This window comes from Prionailurus viverrinus, chromosome A2, assembly GCF_022837055.1.
Source record: "Prionailurus viverrinus isolate Anna chromosome A2, UM_Priviv_1.0, whole genome shotgun sequence".
Taxonomy (NCBI): domain Eukaryota; kingdom Metazoa; phylum Chordata; class Mammalia; order Carnivora; family Felidae; genus Prionailurus; species Prionailurus viverrinus.
In genome coordinates, this window is record NC_062562.1 from 105,678,174 (window position 1) to 105,703,910 (window position 25,737).

A 25,737-nucleotide genomic window follows, 5' to 3' on the forward strand; every position below is an offset into this window, starting at 1 on the left:
TGTGTGTGTTCAGCAGTGATGGCGGTGGTAGCAGTACTGATAACCCAGTGATATAGATTTCATATCCTAAACAGAACCTGGTGAGATAAAACCTTAGAACTAAGTACCAATCTTATATGTCAAGCCTTACTAATAAGGATAATTGCTAACTGATATTTATTCCCACTCTGTGTCATACACTGTGCTATGCATTAAAATTATAGAACTTCATTAAACCCTCATGCAATCCATATGGTGACACTGGAAGGGAAAAGTTAAGAGCCATATCTGTGGCTTTATCTTTAGGGGTGCCTGAGAATGTGACCCTTGGGCAAGTCTCCTAGTAATAGAGTTCACAAAATTAATACAAAAATAGGACACCAGATAGAAGGTGAGAATCCAGCCAAGAACTATGTATCAAACCAAGTACTTGTTTTATTGTCCAGAGCAAATAATGAACAATCTATATTGATAAAAAGCAACTTTTTTGAAGATTGGGGTCAATTATGAGCACCTGAGGCAACTGCTTGCCTAATTAAGAGAAAAGCGAAAGGGACTGCAGTGCTGATTACTCCCCTAAACCTAGGTTGTCTAGCATCTTATGATTACATTGTCCCAAGTATGGAATGACTGGCACATCGAAAGCAACGCATATTAGTCATGCAGAATACATGGCCTATGCTATGGTGTTGCTTTGTGTGCTGTGCTATTTCCTTCCTCTCCCTTCCTTAAATCCAAAGGAAAAAAATATTGGTGCTGGTTAAAAGTATTTGTCTCGTGAACTTGATGGTCAATCCAAAACCATAAGCCATTACTGCCGGCATAACAGAAAGGGTTTACTATCTGTATTTTACAGAAAAGAAAATGTAAGCTTAGAGATTAAGTTACAATAAGTAGGCAAACCAGTACTAAAATTGTCTGACTTAAAAGAAAGATCTTTTAAATAATACCAGATACTTTGTCCGTATTGCTTCCTGCCATCTTACCAGTCCTGTTATGAAGCTATTATTGGTTACTAATGACTTCATCATATAACTGTATTTTCATAGTTGATATGTAATCTAATTATATTCCTGATGGATAAAACTCATCACTGTACTGCCAGAAATCTCTCTGATATCAAGCGTATCTACCCCTTGGCTCTCTGATTTATTTCCTTTTACTATTCAAGTTATCACTATGGTCTTATATTTTCCTTTAATTTCTCCCCAGGAACATAAGAAAAGTAACAATTTTTTAAACCTATTTAAATATACACCTATAATTATTTTGCTGATTTTTTCCAAAATGCACCAAAACATCGGTTTATTATTTTTAAGTTTCTTATTAGATGTTGGTATTATTTTCCCCAATACTCTTTATGTGGCTCTTCTCATCCATGTTATCATAAACTACAACTACCTTAAGGGTAGGGACTGTGTCTGTCAACATCTTCCTCTGTGTATCCAGATATCATAATTGTTGGACAGTAATAAATATTATAATAAAAGATAATTAATGCACATGTCTGGTGTGTAGAGCTTTTTATGTAAATAAATAGACATTTACTAAACTCAACTTGAATGATCATTTTTATAGAATGCCAAAACAAAAAGCTGAAAGTTATGAACCTGGATTTATATTAGAGGGTACATGAAAGAGAAATTTCATCTGAGTTGCAATTTTGTATTAGCCCTAGGTATAGAAACCTTTATTTCCTTTTTGCCATTACTTTTAAGAAAGGAATAAATTTTACTACAAAACCTACACAAGCATATTCATGAGAAGAAAAGGAGTTGGTTTATCTTCCAACCTAACCTTAAAATAAAAACTGAATGACCTGGCTCTGCTTTTATAAAGTCATATAGGAAAACCACTTTTCATTTTTTTGTGGTCCCAATTTAGAAGTGCTGTCTACATTGTACTGCGTTAACCTTTTAGAGTTCTATACTACGAATTCCAGAAGCACAACTATCCCTTGAACATCTCAATGGGTCATATCTGGTTTCTATAGGATACGTAAGCATGTTGTCAATGATGACAGGATATCTTCTGGAAATACTTAACACAGAAAATTTTCAAAGGATATATATTCTGCATAACAAAGATTTGCTCTTAACAAAAATTACTATTTTTATTCTAAAAATATAAGGCAATACAGACTCACTAATGTTATATATTATACCCACTAGCTTAACCAATAATTCTATTCACTAAAAATTCTATTGCCTTTCCCTAGTTTATTGCATTGTTGTTCTGTTTATATACTGAACTGAATATATATCTCTTATAAGTATAATTAAAAATATATTTATATATGATAACATATATAAAATAAAAATAAATATTATATACCACAGTCCAAGTGACTTACAAACAAACAAACAAAAATATTTCCCATAGTTCTGGAGGCTGTGAAGTCCAAGATCAAGATGCCAGAAGATTTGGTGTCTAGTGAGATCCTACTTCCTAGTCCACAGAAACTCATATTCTTGCTGGGTCCTCATATAGTACAATGGGCCAGGAATTTTCTGAAGGCACTTATCTAATTCATGAGGGTTCTACCCTCATGACTTAATTACCTTCCCAAAACCCCACACTCAAATACCATCACACTGGGGATTAGGTTTCAGCATATGAATTTGAGAGAGACACATTCAGTCTGTAGCAATAAATTATTGAAAGTATAATTATGTTTTAAAATGTTAAAGTTTTCATACATTGTCAACATGATCTTCTTACACACCTTATAAGGAATCTATTATAATTCCACTTGGAGGGAAGTTAGTGAAGAGCAGGACATAGATTTGAACCAAATCTATGTAATTTTAGAGCTATTATACTTTATTTACAATGTGTGATTTTTAAATTGTTATTAGAAAAGTAATTTATTGTAAAAATATTAATGTAAATGAAACTATCACACAGAGATAACACCTGTTTATATTTATGTAACACCTGTTTATATTCAACAAATATAAACTCTTGCAGTTATATTTATATATATAAACATATATTGACATAATATATTATTATTACAACCAATATTGACACATCTATTTATATATATTCATAGGGAGATGTGTTATCATCACATATATTTTTTAGATATCCAATTTTTTGTATATGCAATATTATCTCCTACTTTTCAATTTATAAGTTAGTGGGCTTTTTCATATATCATTAAATATTCTTCTCACATCACTTTTATTTATTTTCCTTTCAATATATGAAATTTATTGTCAAATTGGTTTCCATACAACACCCAGTGCTCATCCCAAAACTCATCACTTTTAATGGTTGTGTAATACTCCCTTATAATAATTTACAATGTAATATTGTTATTAACTTACAATTGGTGTTGTCAAGTATTTCAATCATCCAACAACATGAAATTGGCTAAATAAATTGTTTTTGGTATTTGCTGTATTCATGGCTTTCCTTTCCCTACTATCAACCTTCATTCATTACTCAATTCTGAGCAATTTGAATTTTGTTCTCTTCCACTCATGGGAAACTGCTTTTGCCAAAACAACTTGGTAACTTTTTGTTATCAAACCTAATAACTATGTGTCATGCTTCTTAACTGACTGATCTGCAAGGGTGGCACTGTAGACAATGTCATTCCTCTTCCTTATATGGATTCATTTAAGCCATATGCAGTTGTTTTCACCTAGTGATTTCTCCATCAGATCTTCCAGATCTCAGCTTAAGTCACCTTCCCAAGAAGGCCCTCCAATAACATCCTCTCTAAATAAGTCTCCTGCTGTTTTACATCCTGAACACTGTTCATTCACAGACACAGCACAATTTGTTAAAAAAAAAAAAAAAAGATTAATTTTTTGGGTGGGGTCTTTGGGGTTTTCTGTATACAGTATCATGTAATCTGCAAATAAAGTTTGACATCTCTCTTGCCAGTTTGGATACCTTTTATTTCTTTATGTTGTCTGATTGCTGTGGCTAGGACTTCCAACACTGTGTTGAATAACAGTGGCGAGAATGGACATCCCTGTCTTATTCCTGACCACTGTTTATTCAATAGATGGAAAACACCAAACTACAAGAAAACTTTCTATTTTATTTAGCGATGTAAATCTATCGCACATCATAGTTCCTTGCCCTGGGTACTGTGCTGAATAGTGAATGAAACTTTCCTTCCCCCCATTCCTCCTGGGAGAGAAGGACTTTCGTTGTAAATTTATCACTGAAGGGCATACGAGTCCTGTGACTCAAAGTAATGCTGTAAACTTTGTATAATTCATCAAAAAAAAATATTTTAAGGTGGCAACATCAAAAGGAAATGAATGTGAAAAGAATATACTCATGAAGTCGCTGTTGATAAAAACCATTAAAACTCCTTGTCACTAACTGTGGGATCATAAGCTATTTAGTCAGCTTGCCTCAAGACAGATTTTGATCAGTTATTATAGATTTCTCACCTAGATTAATAGTTTGAGACTCTTCTTTAAAAAAATAAAATTATGCTAAGGAAATGTCATAAATTCACACATGTTCTTTGTTTTCACCTTTAAAAGTAGATTATTCTATGATTCTATGATTCTCAAAATTCAATTATATGTCTCAAAAAGGACAATTGTTATTATAACACTTCCCTCTTGAAGATTAATTACCTTCCTCTAGCTTTGCTTCTTCAGTGAAGAATTTCTGGTACCAGACATTAACCAGAGATTCCATTGTCAGCGTTTTTAAAGTTTGAACTTAATTATATAGAATTTTTTTACATATTTCTTTTAAGCTATCACATGTTTCAAGGTATTGAATGTTTCTATGAATCCCTGCATATTTAAGTGTACTTCTGTAAGTTCAAGTTTCAGTCTTCTGATGAAAAGAGAGATAGATATAGATATAGATATAGATATAGATATAGATATAGATAGATATGCTTGATTTTTCAATCAAATCTTAAAGAATTTATTGAAGCTCATTTCTTGGCTTAAAAATACTTTAAACTACAATTTTTCAATGTTGAAAAGCTCCCACATTAAATTAAAAAAAAAAAAATGGTGCTCTGTGCAACCCAACATGCATCCAGTTCCTCTCCAGATCTCTAGCTTCTCTAATCCATACTGCCAGTGGTATAGATTGTACTCCAAATACAAACCAGCTTCTTTATCAAGCTTATCACCCAGCAGTACCGCACAACCTAGAAGCAGTCCCAGAACATGTTTACTAAATCAAGGTGCTTTTTTTGTCTTTTCATAGAGTTATCATGTTCTTTTCAAAGATAATAATAGACTCCTAAAATCACTAAAATTCCTGAGATATTTGTATTAAATCACACATTGATAGCCTTAATCTTAAACTAACGTTGTCATGCATGGGTTTCTTTAGGAAGATAAGTAGATTGCAGCTGCAATAGGTTTTTTCATTATTTTTTCTGGGAATACACAACCATTTACATCGTCGGGAATCTATTTAGTTAGCAACAGTATCACTTATAAAAAAAAATCTTGTTAATCAATAAATAAGGGGAAATAGTTAGTCCATGATTATAGCTCTGTGAAGAGTCATTATATCCTGACAAGGGACCAATACATATTCAGCATCAGAAATCATATCCTCAACGAATGAGGTTTTGTGGTCGTTACTGAAGAATTACAAGTCACGGTACTCGTTAAGATTTTGACAATCTTTATTTGTCAATCTGTATTGACAAATTGTATTTGTCAGATTGTACAACTGACAATCTGTATTTGTATAAATATATCAAGCCAAACAGATTAAATCCAGCTTGCCCACCTAGTTTCCAGTGAAGTATTTTCTTCCTTTTGCTGCTTCCTTACCCAGTCACTCATATATCTTGAACATCATTTTACTTGTTGTACACACATTTGCTTGTCTATTCTTCTAAATGGTAAGCTTCTTCAGGGTAGGAGCCATTTATTTCTTTTATAACAAAGCTGAAGGTCAAAAAGCATAGTAATTACTAAGAATCCTATATTTCTATGGGCTTTAATTTCACTCACTCCATCTAAGTTTGAGCACATTTTGCTTTGCCACAAATTTCAATCTTTTTATATCCACCAAAACTCATGTATAAATTTGACATACTTTTCAACAATAAACATAAAATGGTAAAGCAAATCTCTCTTCACATCTATTGGTTTAATATTTGTCCCTCCCTCTCCTTTATTAAAATGAGAGCAATCTCATGATGAGTAGGTAAGGTGAAATAAAGACACCAAAAGTAAGCTTAAGTCATTTTTAACGAACCCCCTATAGATTTGGACAAAGGTTTCACTGCATCCTATCAGGCAGTATAATTCATCACAAACTAATGTTTGCATTTAAATGTTTTTATCTTGTCATCTAAAAGCAGTTATAATTATAGATTAGTCTCTTATTATTACTTTTATAATGAAAGCTTCCAAAAGAGAATTTGTCAAACAGTAAGAGTTGGCATCATAGTTGATTTACTGTAACACATGTTTTTATTCACTTGTATATTATGTAGATTTTTATACTATCTTTAAGCAAGTTTTCCATAAAAAGGTAACAAAGGTATTTGAATATCTATAATTTAACACCTTAGGTTATTTAATATACATGGAATTTGAAAATGGCTAATAGCGTGATATAATTTCTTATAGAGTAGTTTAGTACTTCATATGTTCTAATTCCAACTGTGACTAATCAGTACCTTGTAAAAAATGTGAACACTATAATTGTTACAGTAAAGGAGACTTTAAAAATGAATAGTAAAGTAAAAATAATATTTCTTAGTCATTTAAAAGCAGCTTCCTTTTTTTCATACTCCTTTCCTAACATCCAATAGTCATTGTATCTCTATTTTTATTTAACATCGGGAATCATTTCAAAGAATAAAATTTTCTATTTTTATAAATCAAAGGAGTTAGATAATATCACACATCAAATTCTCTTTATCCCTAGAATGAGGAGGAAATAAAAGACAACAGAAGGAATATTTATTGAGCATCTCCTCTTTAAAAGACATTACACTCTAAGTATAAATACCAGATTTTCATTCTCTTGCTTGAATCATTCCCACTCAGTGTTCTATAACATATCTGAGATGGCTATGCCCTCTAAATTTTTCCTGCTTGGTGGCCTCATCCTACTTGATTACCCCCTCTGTCTAGCTCAGATTCCATTACCTATTATTTCAAATAATCTCATCAGTATCTTTCCTTGCAGTCCTTGGCTTTTCCTCCCATACCTCTGCCAAAATCCCAACAGGTATCTACCATCCTTGAGTTTGCTTCTAGGTTACTGAGATCTGCTAGAAAAAAAATAACCAACAATAGGAGACAGATTAGAATTTACCAACTCCATTGATTTTAATAATGCCTAACCAATTTCTGAAGGTATAACAAGTAAAAAAAAAAGGGGGGGGTGGAGTAGAGAAAAAAAGAAAACTAAGCTGCTATTTAATATATTTAGCTCTATGGAGGTTATCAGATTGCTAAATGTTGAGGGCAAAATTTAATTTTATCATGAAAAGCTGATGCGCTTACTGGAGCTGTAGAAATCAATCTATCAAGTGGCAAGATAATGATAGCACAGATAGACTCTATGATGACTCACTCTGTTTGAAATGATAACCATTTGCAGAGACTACTCTTAAGCAACCCTCAATTTATTTTATTGGTATAAATTGAATGTGCTTTTCCCCTATGAACCTAATCTGCCAAAATCTAAACCTACAATTTCTCTCACTGTTTTCTTATTTAACCCAATGGCACTTAATGTCATCAGTCTGACCCTACACATATGTTATATGGTTGAATGTAGGACTCTGCCAATTTTTTTCTCATTAACCACTTAGTGTTTCATTCACCCTAGCCTTATCTGTGAAGCAGTGATAAGATTTAGCTCATCTGTCAGATCCTTGTGCAATAATTCTTTCCTACTTTTACATTAGAAAACTGGAGTTTTAAAAATTTATCCCTTCATGATTATAATGAATTCTTAAGTTCTTTCAACAGTTGTGTCTAAATCTCAACTTCTAAGTACATTTTTTTATCATTTAGAATGATTATTTGTTTGAAATCTATGGTTAAAGAATATTATTCTGTTTTCAATACATATTTTTTATTTTTAAACAATTTTTAATGTTTGTGTGTGTGTGTGTGTGTGTGTGTGTGTGTGTGTGACAGAGAGAGAGAGAGAGAGAGAGAGAGAGAGAGAGCGAGCATGAGCAGGGGAGGGGCAGAGAGAGAAGGAGACACAGAATTTGAAGCAGGTTCCAGGCTCTGAGCTGTCAGCACAGAGCCCGATGTGGGACTCAAACTCACCAACTGTGAGATCATGACCTGAGCCAAAGTTGGACACTTAACTGACTGAACCACCCAGGCACCCCTCAATACATATTTTAAAATTTATTTAGTATGTAGACAACCAAGTAGAAAATAAAAGGATGTATTTTTATTAGAAAAGAACAAATGACTAGGATGAAAATTGGTCTTCTCCTTGTCATACCCATACCCATTGAATGCTTATGGGAAAAACATAAAGAGCCTGGATTGATGATTGACTTTTCTTTCTCATTACTTAAAAAAAAATTTAGACATTTATTTCTATGTATCTAATTTAGAAATTTATTTCTATATATCTAATTGTCAAAGTCGAGGTTTAAATGCTTAAATTAATACCTTTTCCATACCTCATTCATCTTGATCATTTTCCTCTTAACCACATGTCCATTCTTTTCGTTCTCTCCCCTTTTAGTTCGTTATATTTTTATATCCTTTCCCCACTCCTCTCTCTCCCTTTTTCTCTCGTCAGCCACCACCTCTCCCTCTTTCTGTCTCTCTTTCATTCTCTCTCTACACACCCCCCCAACACACACACACCTCTACCCGCCCTCTAACAACACCTTAGTCCACCCACAAATATCTTTACCATCAGTCATCTCTTTTCCACATCAACTACCACAAACAGGGTTTGGATGTTCAGTAACTCTTGAGTGGCAAAGCGTAATAACCATTAACTAATTTCCTTCTCTAATCTAGTTATCTTTAGCTTCTGGAGAGTTTCAGATTCCTCTCAAAATATAATAGCTTTATATCCTCTTGCCTGTAAAATCCCATACACATAAAACTCACCATGTAGTTTCTGATGAATAGCAGTTACAGAAGCCAGACCACAGGTATTGGTTTAAAATTATGCTCTTGCTTCCCCCACTTCCAATCTAGCCCTACCCCACTGCCACTTTAATTCTCCTCATGTATTGACAAATCACATTAATTTCCTCAAAAAACTTGTTATACCCCACTATTTGTTGATTCTTAATCTAAATCTTTATTCTGGACTCAAAATTCTATAAGGTACAGCTTTACTTCCAGGAAGACTCACCATTCTTGTATTCTGTGAAGCCTACAGTCTAACTCAAATTAATATGCACCAAATGTGTTCCCTATTGTCCTTCCTTTACTGATTTTCTCTGCCTACACGCTCTCTACACCAATTAAAATATACCACTTCCTAGGTTCCAAAGAAATTCTGAATTCATTTGGGTATAGCATGGACATTAGGGGTTTTAAAGCTTTCCATGGGTCTCTAATGTGTAGTTAATTTTGAAAAACAGTGATGCAGATAATCTAATACCCTCAGTTCTTTCTCCATTCTAATAATTTTAGAAGACACAAAACTAGATGAAGATATTTATAATATATTGATCTGGCAAAGTACTCACATTCATAATATATGAAAATTCCCCCAAATTAATGGGGAAATGGCAGGAAAATTTTAAAATATACAAAAGATTTGAACAAGCATTTCACTTATGAGAATACATTTATCTAAGTGATCATTGATAAAATCAAGGTGTAGTCAAAATCATGAGTCATAGGGGCACAAAGTACAATAAGATACTACTACACATTTAATATTGGATAAATAGTTTGACCACACAAAGTGGTGGTGGGCTGATATAGAACTGGAATTCTCTTTTACTACTCATACATGTGTAAAACCATTTTAGAAAACTATCTGGCAGTATCTATTAAAGCTGAACAGAGCTGAATATATATACATCCTTATGATGTTAGCAATTCTACCCTTATGTATCACCCCCAAAATGATATTCATGCACACAAAACAGGTAAATACAGCATTAGCCAAAAAACGGTAAACATATCAAATTTCATTGTACATATGTGCAACAACATGGACAAGTCGCAGACATAATGCTGAGTGACAGAAGCCAGAGAAAAGAATGCACTCTGGGTGGTCTTATTTACATAAATTTAAACTGGCCAAATTAAACCATGGAAGTGGAAGCCAGCAGAGTAGTGACTTTGGGACGGAGAGAGAGAGGTAATGCCTGAGAGGGACATAAGAAAATTTTCTGGAATATGAGGTAGTTCTATAACTTGATTTGAATAATGGCTACATAAGGTTCACTTTGTAAACAGTTCATTGAGCTATACATTTAACTAGATGTATGTTATACAATATACTTCAATTTGACATTTTTAAAAGGGAAAGATCTATATGTATTTACATGTCATGAAGGTAGAACTTTAAGATGTATTACTAATGAAGAAAGAGCACATTTTTGCGTAAAAAAGGGACTATCATTTGGAAAATCATGGGTCATACTAGTGAACAATTAAAAATATTCAACAGTGATACATATAGAGCTCACATTTCATTTGCTACTAATGACACCCATGCCACATTGATTCTGGCATAATGAATAATGGAAACCACAGACATGAGTGCTCAGACAGGGCCTGAAATAAGACAATGTAAACCCTTTCTACAGAGTAAAGATACATAAGTATTGCCCATCCTCCCAAAGTTAAAGGTAGTAGTAGCCTGCAATAAATGACTTCCTCTCATACATGAGATTTCACTTTGAGGGCAACATACTTACCTAATGAACTACCTAATATCCAGGAAGTAATTTTTTTTTCTCAAAACAGCATCTGAATCTTCCAAATAATTTTACATTTCTTGTTCACTTTCTAGAAAGTATGAATGCACCACTATTAAGAGGAAAAATTTGGCTCTACTAATTACACAAATTATTCAGTATTTTTCAAATAGAGACAAAGCTAGATTAGATCACCAAACATCATTTCTGTTAAAATAAAGTTTAAATATTGATTAGACAGCAAATGCTATAGTTACTATGAGTTAAAATGACCAATTCTATGTAAGTTACTAAGAGAAATTAATATTGCCTATTAACAATTTATTGTGACATATTTAAAAACTATACTTTCACTCACCAGAAAGCTATTCTCTTTTGTAGACAATCTATATTAAGGCACATTGGATATCAGATATCCTATTATTTATATACTTTCATAAAATACTTGTTAGCTCTTTATATTTTAGCAACAAAGAGAAATACAAAATCTACTTTTACTCCCCACCTCCCTCTTTATTTCTAATAACATGCTTTTAACTGCCAGAAGAAACCTGGCCAAAATATCATCATATAATTCATACATTAAGGTGCACAAAATTCCAAAATCCTCAGGCTTATGTATAACATTCATATTTTTAGCACCTAAAACTATATTGTTTAATTGTGAACTATAATAATTTTTGTAGCTGAAAGTAGATATTTTCAAAATTAATAAAAATTAAAATATGTAAATATCTTTCTACTAACTATATTAGAATGCATTTAAAATAGCCATAAAGTACATCCAATTGGCTAATATTATATTTAATGGCAAAAAGCCATTCATGTTTAGAATTTTACATTTCCACTAAAAATTTTTTTTAATGAAAAGATTGGATCTACCTTAAAATCAATTTAAGTGGCCGATGACCTTAAGGACATCTCACCAAAAATGGTAAACAGATGCTAAATAAGCATCTGTGAAAAAATGCTCCATATGTCATCAGGGAAATGCAAATTAAAACAACAATGAAATACAACTACAAATCTCTTAGAATGGTTAAAATTCAAAACACTGATAACACCAAATGCTGGAGAGCATGTGGCGTAACAAGAACACTCATAGATTGCTGGTGGGAATGCAAAGCAGTACCCTTTGAAAGACAGCTTGGCAGTTTCTTACAAAACAAAACATATTCATAGCATATGATCCAACCATCATGCTTCTTGGTATTTACCCCAAAGAGCTAGAAACTTCTTTCCACACAAAAATCCACAAACGGATCCTTATAACAGCTTTGTTCATAATTGCCAAAAGTTGGCTGCAACCAAAATGTCCTTCAGGAGCTGAATGGATAAATAAACTGTGGTACAGACAATGGAATACAATTCAGTGCTAAAAAGAAATGACCTATCAAGCCGTGAAAAGACATAGAGGAAACTTAAATGTTTATTACTAAGTAAAATATGCCAATCTGAAAAGGCTGCCTACTGTATGATTCCAACTATGCCACATTCTGAAACGGCAAAACTACAGAGACAAGAAAATCAATGGTTGCTAGGGGTTGGGGTCAGAGTGATGAATATGATTTTTAGGGAGTGAAAATACTCTTATGCACACATGTTACTATACATTTGTATTATGTAAATAAACACATTTGTATATTTGTAGCAAGTACAATACCAAGAGTGAACCTCAATGTAAAGTATGAACTGTGGGTGATGATGTGTCAGTGTAGGTTCCTTAATTGTAACAAATGTACTGCTCTGGGTGGGGGTGATGTTGATAATGGGGGAGGCTGTACATTTGTGGGAACAAGCGGTATATGGGAAATTTCTGTACCTTCCTCTCAATTTTGGTGTGTATCTAAAAATCCTAAGGTCTTAAAGCAATCAATTTATTCTGGAAAAATGCCTCTACATTTCACTTTTCCAAAGCATTTCAACAAATACTTGCTATGAAAGACATGTGTTTCATTGACTTTTGTGTGTGTGTGTGTGCTGACATGCTTTGATTCCTGTCACATTTTCTTTTATGTGTGTTGTCATGCTTTGATTCCTGTCACATTTTCTTTCATGTATCTTCTGTAGATATTTTATGGTTACCATGAGGCTTATATAAAATATCTTATAGCTGTAACAATCTGTTTTAACCTGATAACAACTTCAAACATATATAAAAATTACTCATTTACATACCCCACCCCCACTTTGTAATATTGATGTCACAAATCACATCTTTATATATGGTGTATCTATTAACATAATTTTGCACCTATAGTTATTTTTATGCTTTTGCCTTTTATTATTTTTTACTTTTTGATATTTATTTTTCAGAGAGAGAGAGAGCATGAGTGAGGGAGGAGCAGAGAGAGAAGGAGACAGAGGATTTGAAGCAGGCTCTGAGCTGATAGCAGACAGCCCCATGCAGGACTCATTCTCACAAACCATGAGATCATGACCTGACCCAAAGTCGGACACTTAACCGAATGAGCCACCGAGGCACCCTATATGCTTTTGTCTTTTAAATTTTATCCAAAAACAAAAGTGCTTTAATTACCACCAATACAGTATTGCAGTAATCTGTACTTGCTTATATATTTACCCTTACCAGCAAGCTGTATATTTTCATATGCTCTCTGCATGTTTTCTGTATAGCATCCTTTCATTTCAACTTGTAGGATTCCCTTTATCATTTCTCAAAGGGCATATCTAAAGGTGATGAACTCCCTCAGCTTTTGTTTACCTGGGAAAGTCTTTATTTCTCCTTCATCTTTGAAGGACACTTTTACCAGGTTAGTATTCTTGGTTAGCAGGTTTTCTCCCCCTTTGGGCACTTCGAATATGTCATCCCATTCCCTTCCAGTCTGAAAGGTTTCTGCTAAGAAATACACTGATAATCTTATGGGAGCTCCCTTGTACATGACAAGTTGCTTTTCTCTTGCTGATTTCAAGATTTTCTCTTTGTCTTTGACTTTTGACAGCTTAATTACAATGTGTCTTTTGGTGTGGGCCTCTTTGGATTCATAGTAGTTGAATTTCTTTGAGCTTCCTGAACTTAAGTGCTCATTTCCTTCCTTATATTTGAAAAATATTCAGCCATTATTTCTTCACATATTCTCCCCCTCCCCTTCTCTTCTTTCTCAAACTTCCATATGCATGTAGTAACTGGTTTTGAGTTCCTTAAGTTTTCTTCACTTTTCTGTATTATTATTATTTTTTGCTCCTCTGACTTAATATCAAATGACCTGCCATTGAGTTCACTGATTTTTTTTTCCTTCTGTTTAATCAAATTCAACATTAAATTCCTTTAGTGAATTTTTTAATTCAGTCATTGAATTTGTTTGGTTTTTCTTTATACTTTGTTTCTTTGTTGATATTTTCATTTTGTTCATGTATTTTCTTGACTTTGTTGTTATTCTGTGTTCTTTTGTTCATTTACCTCCTTGAAGGCAATTATTTTGAATTGGTTTTTAGGTAATGCATCAATCTCAATTTCTTTAGGTTTATTTTGTTCCTTTTATTGGACAATGTTTCTCTTTCATTGTGTCCTTGTGATTTTTTCCCCCCAATTTTTGGATTTGAGAAAACGGCACTTCTGTCAGTCCTTATGTCTGGCTTTGGACAGCCCAAGACCTTCGTCAGTTAACCCAGCTACGATTCTGGGGGCCTTTGAAAACGTTTGAAGGGAAGGGATGTGACTTCTCTGGGCTTGAAAATTTCCCAATTAGAGATTTACCGTTTTTTTTTCAGAAGCTCATAATCTTTCGTTCCCTCTGGTGACTGCACAATACTGCAAGTTCTATAGTGCTGCAACAGCAAGTTGTTCAGCTCCCTTTTGTTCTCAGCAATGCCTAGGCATCCAAAGTATCCTGATTCCCTGTCAGGGATCCAAGTCAGGCCATACAGAAACCAGTTTCTCAGGCAGCCCTCTGTAAATCCAGATGAATGCTTCTCTCTTCTCCCTCCCTCCCAAGAAACCATGAGCTGGGTGCATTTTCCCAATAGCACCCAGTCACATTAGCCTCTGTGCCACTGTAGGTCCTCCAGTGCAAGATTAAGCTATCCCCTTTTTCTCTTACTTTCAGTGACCCCCAAGCAAATTAGGCTGGCTCCAACTATGCCAGCCTGAGCTAGACTTCTCTCCAATGACACTGAACTGTGCTGGCTTGAGGGTGAGGCAATTGAGAGTAAAGTTAAATAATTCTTCCCATTCATTTCTATGTAGCTGTTCTCAACTTTTCACCTGCCTGTGTAACTGCAACTTCTGAAGATGTTCTTGGAGTTCCCATAAAGATATTTTGGTCCACATATTGCTAGGTTACTGTCTTTGTAGGAAGACAAAGCCTGGGTCTTCCTGTTCTCCCATCTTGCTCTTATTCTCGTTGATCTCTGCTCTGGTCATGATTATTTATTTTCCCACTTATTTTGGTTTTATTTTGCTCTTTTTTTATTATTATTACAGTAGACACTGAACCCATTGATTTGAGATCTTTCTTCTTTCCTTATATGGGCTTTATAGTGCTATAAATTTCCCCCTCACACTGCTTTAGTAGCATTACACAATTCTGATACATCACATTTTCTTTTTCATTCAATTCAAAATACCTTCTAATTTCTCCTTTGATTTTTTTTCCTTTGACTCATGTTATTTAAAAGTATATTATTTAATTTCTAAATTTTGGAGGATTTTTCAAGAGAGCAACCTATTAGTGATTTCTAATTTAATTCCACTGTGGTCACTAACATACACTGAATGACTTAGATCCCTTTCAATCTTTTGAGACTCGTTTTATGGCCCAATGCACTCTGTCTTGGTAATGTTTGTTTGTGAGTACATGAAAAGAATGTTTGGTTTTGGGTAGAATGTTTGGTTTTGGGTAGAGAATTTTATAAACGCCAATGACGTGAAGTCATTGTGGTTCAAATCTTCTATTACCTTACTAATTTTTCTTTCTCCTGTTCTATCCATTGTTGGGAAGATCTGTTACTATACTTGTGAGTTAGTCTGTTTCTTCTCATGGTTTAAGCAATGCTTACCTTACGTATTTTCAATCATGGTTATAGGTGCATAAGTTTGTTTTTTTTTTTCTTTTGAGAGACAGAAAACTCATGAATGTGAGCAGGGGAGGGGCAGAAGAAGAGAAAGAGAGAAAATCTAAAGCAGGCTCCACACCCAGTGCAAAGTCCCACAGAGGGCTCAATCTCACAAATGTGAGATCATGACCTGAACTGAAATCAAAAGTCGATGCCCACTGAGTCACCCAGGTGCCCCTATACATTCATAAGTATTGATAATTCACCTCTTTATTGGTACAAAATAAACTTATTTATCTCTGGATGAAATTCTTTGCTCTGAAAGTTACTTTGTCTGATATTAATATGATCATTCAGATTTTGTTTTATAAAGTGTTAGGATCATATAAATTCTTCCATTCTGTTACTTTTAGGTTACTTATATCTATATACTTGAAATTTGTTTCACACAGGTAACTGTTGTTTCTTACCCAATCTGACAATCTCAACATTTTATTTGAAATTTCTACACCATTTAAATTTACCTGTTATTAATATGTTTAGCTTGAAATCTATTATCTTGTCATTTGTTTCTTATCTGTCCCATCTTTTCTTTGCTTCTATTTTCCTAATACTGCAGTTTTTTAGATCAGCGAATATTTCTATCATTTTATCTCCATTGTAGACTTTTTAGCTATAACTCTTTGTCATTTTATATGGTTGCCTCAGGATTTAGAGGATAATGTTTAACTTTTCATAATTTTTTAACTAATACCACTACACATAAAGCATAAAAACCTTAAAACAGTATAGTACAGTAAAAAACCTTGGATTGTGTGTAACTTCCTGTGTGAGTGTTCTGCAAGATGAGCAAACATTTCTAATATGTAAATCTTAACTTGATAAACGAGTGATGTCTTGCAATATGATGCCAAATTTCACATGATCACAACTGAGCCAATAGTTCTTGAAATTCACTTTGACATACAAGTGCTTTGGAGTGCAAGCATGTTTCTGGATGAATTATGCTTGCAAACCAAGGTTTTACTCTACTTCTATTTTCCAATCTCAATATGTATGCTAATGTCCATTTTAATTTTATATATATCATAAATCTCACTTTACATTATTTTTGTTTAAAGTTTCTTATCTTTAAGAGAGTTACATAATATGAAAAAAATCTTAAATATTTACTTATCTAGTTACCATTTCCTGTGCCCTTCATGTCATATTTCCACCTGGTATCATTGTCTTTCTGCCTAAAGAAACTCCTTTAACATATCTTGTAGTGTGAGCATACAGTTCACAGATTCTTTCCACTTTGTAACAAAGTTTTTAAATTTTTTTTTAATCTTTGTTTTTTTTTTTTTAAGAGAGAGACAGAGTGTGAGCAGGGGAGGAGCTGAGGGGAGGGACACACAGAATCAGAAGCAGGCTCCAGGCCCTGAGCTGTCAGCACAGAGCCCAAGGCGGGGACCGAACTCATGAACTGTGAGATCATGACTGAAGACAGACGCTTAACCGACTGAGCCACCCAGGCACCCTTGTAACAAAATTTTTATTTAGCCTTTGTTTGGAAGGAATGTTTGATAGGTACAGAATTCTAGGCTAACCTTTTTCTTTTAGTTCTTTAAAATTTTTTTCCACTGAATTGTTTAGGATATGAAATATACTATTGTCCTTGTTTTTGTACTCTGTAATATGTCTCTTAATTCTTTTTATTTTTAACATTTTTTTATTTAACACTACCACTGAGCAATTTGATTATGATGTGCCTTTGTGTAGTTTTCTTCATCATTCTTATTTAGAGGGCTTATTAAGTTTATTGAATTTGTGTCATCAAACTGGCAATATTTATTTTTTTTTAAGTTTATTTATTTTGAGAGAAACAGAAACAGCATGAGTGGGGGAGGAGCAGAGAGGGATGGAGAGAGAGAGAATCGCAAGCAGGCATCGCACTGCCAGTGCAGAGCCCGAAGCAGGGCATGAAACCACAAAGCCACAAGATCATGACCTTAGCTGAAACCAAGAGGCGGACTCTTAACTAGCTGAGCCACCCAGGAGCCCCAAACTTGTAAAATTTATGACCATTATTTGGTTAAATATTTTCCCCCACTCTGTCTTCTGTCCTCTGGGCTAATTTCATTAAATTAAGTATATTAGGTTGTTTAAAGTTGTCCCACAACCCACTGATACACTGTTTGCTTTTCTTTTTCTCTTTTATAATTTTCTTTTTCATGAATACAAAAAGAGAAAAAATTCATTTTTATTTTCAATTTTTATTAAATATATTTTTATTTAATTTTTATTACTATATTTTTTACTTTTGTGTAATTTTTTTCAAATTCTACTTTACTTCCATCATTTTATTTTAATTCTTCTTCAGTGTATTCACCTTTTCAAATTTTCAAAAAATTTCCTTTCCTTCTTTTCTTTTTTTCTTTTTTTCTCTTTTTTGTTTCTTTTCTTTTTCTTGAATACAGAAAGAGAAAAACTTCATCTTTACTTTCAATTTCTATTAAAGATATTTTTATTTAATTTGTATTACTATATTTTTTGCTTTTATGCAAATTTTTTCAAATACTATTTTACTTCCATCATTTTATTTTAGTCTACTACAGTGTATTCAATTTTTCAAATTTTCAAATTATTTCATTTTTCTTTTTTTTATCTTTTTTCACTTTTTCATTTCTTTTTTCTTAAATACAGAAAAAAGAAAAAAGTCATATTTATTTTTAGTTTTCATTAAAAATGTTTTTCTTTAATTTTTCTACTATATTCTTACTTTTGTGTATATTTTTTCAAATTCTATTTTATACCCATCATCTCATTTTAGTCTACTTCAGTGTATTCATTTTTTTCAAATTCTCAATTTCCTTTTTTTTCTCCCCCCACTTTTTTTTCTCTAATCTGTCAAACCACTTTCAACACCCAGACCAAAACATACCTAGGATCAAGCATTATCTATTTGATTTTCATGTGTGTGTGTGTGTGTGTCTGTGTGTGTATTTTTAATTTTTTAATTATAGTATTTTTAATTTTAATTTTTTTTAATTTCAATCTACTTCATTAATTCCTTTTCTCCCTTCAAGATGACAAAATGAAGGAATTCACACCAAAAGAAACAGCATGAAAAAACGACAGCCAGGGATTTAACCAACACAGATACAAGCAAGATGTCTGAACCAGAATTTAGAATCACGGTAATAAGAATACTGGCTAGAGTCAAAAATAGATTAGAATCCCTTTCTGCAGAGATAAAAGAAGTAAAAAATATCCAGAATGAAATTAAAAATGCTATAAACTAAGCTGCAATCACGGATGGATGCAGCGGCAAGGATGGACGAGGCAGAACAGAGAATCAGCAATACAGAGGACAAACTTACAGAGAATAACAAAGCAGAAAAAAAGAGGGAGATTAAGGCAAAAGAACATGATTTAAGAATTAGAGAAATCAGTGACTCATTAAAAAGGAACAACATCAGAATCATAGGGGTCCCAGAAGAGGAAGAGAGAGAAATAGGGGTAGAAGCGTTATGTGAGCAAATCATAGTGGAAAACTTTTCTAACCTGGGGAAAGACACAGACAACAAAAACCAGGAAGCACAGAGGACCCCCACTAGATTCAACAAAAACCGACCATCAACAAGGCATATCATAATCAAATTCAAAGAATACTCAGGCAAGGAGAGAATCATGAAAGCAGCAAGGGAAAAAAAGTCCCTAACCTACAAGGGAAGACAGACCAGGTTTGCAGCAGACCTATCCACAGAAACTTGACAGGCCAGAAAGGGGTGGCAGGATATATTCAGTGTGCTGAATCAGAAAAATATGCAGCCAAGAATTCTTTATCCAGCAAGGCTGTCATTCAAAAAAGAAGGAGATTAAAAAGTTTCCTAGATGAACAAAAATTAAAGGAGTTTGTGACCACTAAACCAGCCCTGCAAGAAATTTTAAGGGGGACCCTTTGTGGGGAGAAAAGATGAAAATATATATACATATATATATGTATATGCATATATATATGTATATATATATGCATATACATATATACACATATATATATATCAAAAGCAACAAATATTAGACAAATATATATATCAAAAAAAAAAATATATATATATATATATCTCAAAAGCAACAAATATAAGGACCAGAGAACACCACCAGAAGCTCCAACTCTACAAGCATCATAATAGTAAAAAATTCATATCTTTCAGTACTCACTCTAAACATCAATGGACTCAATGCTCCAATCAAAAGACATAGGGTAACAGAATGGATAAGAAAACAAGATCCATCTATATGCTGTTTACAAGGGACCCACTTTAGACTTAAAGACACCTTCAGATTGAAAATAAGGGGATGGAGAACCATCTATCATGCTAATGATCAACAAAAGAAATCCAGAGTAGCCACACTTATATCAGACAATCTAGACTTTAAAATAAAAACTGTATCAAGAGATGCAGAAGGGCATTATATCATAATCAAGGGGTCTATCCACCAAGAAGACCTAACAATTGTAAACATTTATGTGCCAAATGTGGGAGAACAGAAACATATAAATCAATTAATCACAAACATAAAGAAATTCATCGATAGTAATACCATCATAGTAGGAGACTTCAACACCCCAGCTACAACAATGGACAGTTCATCTAATCAAAAAATCAACAAGGAAACAATGGCTTTGAATGATACTCTGGACCCGATGGACTTAACAGATATATTCAGAACATTTCATCCTAAAGCAGCAGAATATACATTCTTCTCTAGTGCACACGGAATGTTCTCCAGAATAGACCACATACTGAGACACAAATCAGCCCTAAGTAAGTACAAAAAGATCAAGATCACATCATGCATATTTTCAGACCACAATGCTATGAAACTTGAAATCAACCACCAGAAAAAATTTGGAAGGTAACAAATACTTAGAGACTGAAGAAAATCCTACCAAAGAATGAATGGGCTAACCAAGCAGTTAAAGGGGAAATTAAAAAGTATATGGAAGTCAAGGAAAATGATAACACTACAACCCAAAACCTCTGGGACGCAGCAAAGGCGGTCATAAGAGGAAAGTATACAGCAATCCAGGCCTTCCTAAAGAAGGAAGATCTCAGATACACAACCTAACCTTACGCTTTAAGGAGCTGGAAAAAGAACAGCAAATAAAACCCCAAACCAGCAGAAGACAGGAAATAATAAAGGTTAGAACAGAAATTAATGCTATTGAAACCAAAAAAACAGTGGAACAGATCAATGAAACCAGAAGCCGGTTCTTTGAAAGAATTAACAAAATTGATAAACCACTAGCCAGTTTGATCAAAAAGAAAAAGGAAAGGACCCAAATAAATAAAATAAAATAAAATAAATAAAATAAATAAAATAATGAAAGAGGAGAGATCACAACCAACACAACAGAAATAAAAACAGTAAGAAGAGAATATTATGAGCAATTATATGCCAATAAAATGGGTAATCTGGAAGAATGGACAAATTCCTAGAAACATATACAGTACCAAAACTGAAACAGGAAGAAATAGAAAATTTGAACAGACCCATAACCAGTAAGGAAATCGAATTAGTAATCAAAAATCTGCCAAAAAACAAGAGTCCAGGGCCAGATGGCTTTCTGGGGGAATTCTACCAAACATTTAAGGAAGAGTTAACAACTATTCTCTTGAAACTGTTCCAAAAAATAGAAATGGAAGGAAAACTTCAAATTCTTTCTATGAAGCCAGCATTACCTTGATTCCAAAACCAGACAGAGACCAGACTAAAAAAGGACAACTATAGACCAATTTCCCTGATGAACATGGAGGCAAAAATCCTCAACAAGATATTAGCCAACCAGATCCAACAATACATTAAAAAAATTATTCACCACGACCAAGTGGGATTTATACCTGGGATGCAGGGCTGGTTCAATATCCACAAAACAATTAATGTGATTCATCACATCAATAAAAGAAAGGACAAGAACCATATGATCCGTTCAATAGATGCAGAGAAAGCATTTGACAAAATACAGCATCCTTTCTTGAAAAAAACCCTCAAGAAAGTAGGGATAGAAGGATCACACCTTGAGATGATAAAAGTCATATATGAGCAACCCAACACTAATATCATCTTCAATGGGGAAAACCTGAGAGCTTTTCCCCTAAGGTCAGGAACAAGACAGGGATGTCCACTCTAGCCACTGTTATTCAACATAGTATGGGAAGTCTTAGCCTCTGCAGTCAGACAACACAAAGAAGTAAAAGGCATCCAAATTGGCCAGGAGGAGGTCAAACTTTCACTCTTTGCAGATGACATGATACTCTATATGGAAAACCCAAAAGATTTCACCAAAAAACTGCTAGAACTGATTCATGAATTCAGCGAAGTTGCAGGATATAAAATCAATGCAAAAAAATCGGTGGCATTCCTACACACCAACAATGAAGCAACAAAAAGAGATATCAAGGAATTGATCCCATTTAAAATTGCACAAAAAACCGTAAAATACCTAGGAATAAATCTAACCAAAGAGGTGAAAAATCTATACACTGAAAACTGTAGAAAGCTTATGAAAAAACTGAAGAAGACACAAAAAAATGGAAAAAAGATTCCATGCTTCTGGATAGGAAGAACAAATATTGTTAAAATGTCGATACTATCGAAAGCAATCTACACATTCAATGCAATCCCTATCAAAGTAACATCAGCATTCTTCACAGAGCTAGAACAAAGAATCCCAAAATTTGTATGGAATCAGAAAAGACCCCGAATAGCCAAAGCAATCTGGAAAAAGAAATCCAAAGCAGGAGGCATCACAATCGCAGACTTCAAGCTATACTACAAAGCTGTAATCATCAAGACAGTATGGTACTAGCACAAGAACAGACACTCAGATCAATGAAACAGAATAGAGAACCCAGAAATGGACCCAGAAACGTATGGCCAACTAACTTTTGACAAAGCAGGAAAGAATATCCAATGGAATAAAGACAGTCTCCTTGGCAAGTGGTGCTGGGAAAACTGGACAGCAACATGCAGAAGAATGAACCTGGGCCACTTTCTTACACCATACACAAAAAGAAACTCAAAATGGATGAAAGACCTAAATGTAAGACAGGAAGCCATCAAAATCCTTGAGGAGAAAGCAGGCAAAAACCTCTTTGATTTTGGCCGCAGCAACTTCTTACTCAACACATCTCTGGAGGCAAGGGAAACAAAAGCAAAAATGAACTACTGGGACCTCATCAAAATAAAAACCTTCTGCACAGTGAAGGAAATAATCAGCAAAACTAAAAGGCAACTGACAGAATGGGAGAAGATATCTGCAAATGACATATCAGATAAAGGGTTAGTATCCAAAAATCTATACAGAACTTATCCAACTCAACACCCAAAAAACAAATAATCCAGTGAAGAAATGGGCAAAAGACATGAATAGACACTTCTCCAAGGAAGACATCCAGATGGCCAACTGACACATGAAAAAATGCTCCACATCACTCATCATCAGAGAAATACAAATCAAAACCACAATGAGATACCACCTTACATCTGTCAGAATGGCTAACATGAACAACTCAGGCAACAACAGATGCTAGCGAGGATACAGAGAAAGAGGATCTCTTTTGCATTGTTGGTGGCAATGCAAGCTGGTGCAGCCACTCTGGAAAACAGTATGGAGGTTCCTCAAAAAACTAAAAATAGAACTATCCTACGACCCAGCAATCGCTCTACTAGGCATTTATCCACAGGATACAGGTGTGCTGTTTCAAAGGGACACATGCACCCCCATGTTTACAGCAGCACTATCAACAATAGCCAAAGTATGGAAAGAGCCCAAATGTCCATTGATGGATGAATGGATAAAGAAGATGTGGTATATATATACAATGGAGTATTACTCGGCAATCACAAAGAATGAAATCTTGCCATTAGCAACTACGTGGATGGAACTAGAGAGTATTATGCTAAGTGAAATTAGTCAGAGAAAGACAAAAATCATATGACTTCACTCATATGAGGACTTTAAGAGACAAAACAGATGAACATAAGGGAAGGGAAACAAAAATAATATAAAAACAGGGAGGGGGACAAAACAGAAGAGACTCATAAATATGGAGAACAAACTGAGGGTTATAGGAGGGGTTGTGGGAGGGGGGATGGGCTAAATGGGTAAGGGGCATTAAGGAATCTACTCCTGAAATCATTGTTTCACTATATGCTCACTAATTTGGATGTAAATTTTAAAAAATAAAATTAAAAAAAAAAGAATTATTTCTCAGCATCTTCCTTATGCTTACAATGATCTTATCCAGGGAAAAAGTATTGTACTCACAATTACATTATGATTAAATAAAATAATGGGAGGCTTTACAAATAAAAGAAAACATCTTTAAGACCTCAGATACAAGTTGAAAACAATAAGAGTACATTTACTAAAATATAAAAAAAAACTAATTTAAATCTGTTTATTATGATGATCAGCCAGTACTGGTCTCTCTAAGCAGTGTTACAGAGCTTTAATGGTTAAATGGCCTATAGAACTTTCTCTTTTTGGCACAAAAACAGACACATAGACCAATGGAATAGAATAGAAACCCCAGAACTAGACCCACAAACGTATGGCCAACTCATCTTTGACAAAGCAGGAAAGAACATCCAATGGAAAAAAGACAGTCTCTTTAACAAATGGTGCTGGGAGAACTGGACAGCAACATGCAGAAGGTTGAAACTAGACCACTTTCTCACACCAGTCACAAAAATAAACTCAAAATGGATAAAGGACCTGAATGTGAGACAGGAAACCATCAAAACCTTAGAGGAGAAATCAGGAAAAGACCTCTCTGACCTCACCGTAGCAATCTCTTACTCGACACATCCCCAAAGGCAAGGGAATTAAAAGCAAAAGTGAATTACTGGGACCTTATGAAGATAAAAAGCTTCTGCACAGCAAAGGAAACAACCAACAAAACTAAAAGGCAACCAACGGAATGGGAAAAGATATTTGCAAATGACATATCGGACAAAGGGCTAGTATCCAAAATCTATAAAGAGCTCACCAAACTCCACACCCAAAAAACAAATAACCCAGTGAAGAAATGGGCAGAAAACATGAATAGACACTTCTCTAAAGAAGACATCCGGATGGCCAACAGGCACATGAAAAAATGTTCAGCGTTGCTCCTTATCAGGGAAATACAAATCAAAACCACACTCAGATACCACCTCACGCCAGTCAGAGTGGCCAAAATGAACAAATCAGGAGACTATAGATGCTGGAGAGGATGTGGAGAAACGGGAACCCTCTTGCACTGTTGGTGGGAATGCAAATTGGTGCAGCCGCTCTGGAAAGCAGTGTGGAGGTTCTTCAGAAAATTAAAAATAGACCTACCCTATGACCCAGCAATAGCACTGCTAGGAATTTACCCAAGGGATACAGGAGTACTGATGCATAGGGCCACTTGTAGCCCAATGTTCATAGCAGCACTCTCAACAATAGCCAAATTATGGAAAGAGCCTAAATGTCCATCAACTGATGAATGGATAAATAAATTGTGGTTTATATACACAATGGAATACTACGTGGCAATGAGAAAAAATGAAATATGGCCTTTTGTAGCAACGTGGATGGAACTGGAGAGTGTGATGCTAAGTGAAATAAGCCATACAGAGAAAGACAGATACCATATGGTTTCACTCTTATGTGGATCCTGAGAAACTTAACAGGAACCCATGAGGGAGGGGAAGAAAAAAAAAAAAGAGGTTAGAGTGGGAGAGAGCCAAAGCATAAGAGACTGTTAAAAACTGAGAACAAACTGAGGGTTGATGGGGGGTGGGAGGGAGGAGAGGGTGGGTGATGGGTATTGAGGAGGGCACCTTTTGGGATGAGCACTGGGTGTTGTATGGAAACCAATTTG

The 25,737-nt window shown here is 34.3% G+C and overlaps 1 long non-coding RNA gene across 1 annotated transcript in view; it reads right to left on the reverse strand.

Annotated features, from left to right (window-relative positions):
* Positions 1 to 5,713: 5,713 nt before the first annotated feature.
* Positions 5,714 to 25,737, reverse strand: part of LOC125160460 (uncharacterized) — an 89,311-nt gene continuing 69,287 nt past the window's right edge. The window contains exon 3 of the long non-coding RNA XR_007150258.1: positions 5,714 to 5,879. This is a non-coding gene — a long non-coding RNA (uncharacterized LOC125160460). The remainder of the gene's footprint in view (positions 5,880 to 25,737) is intronic.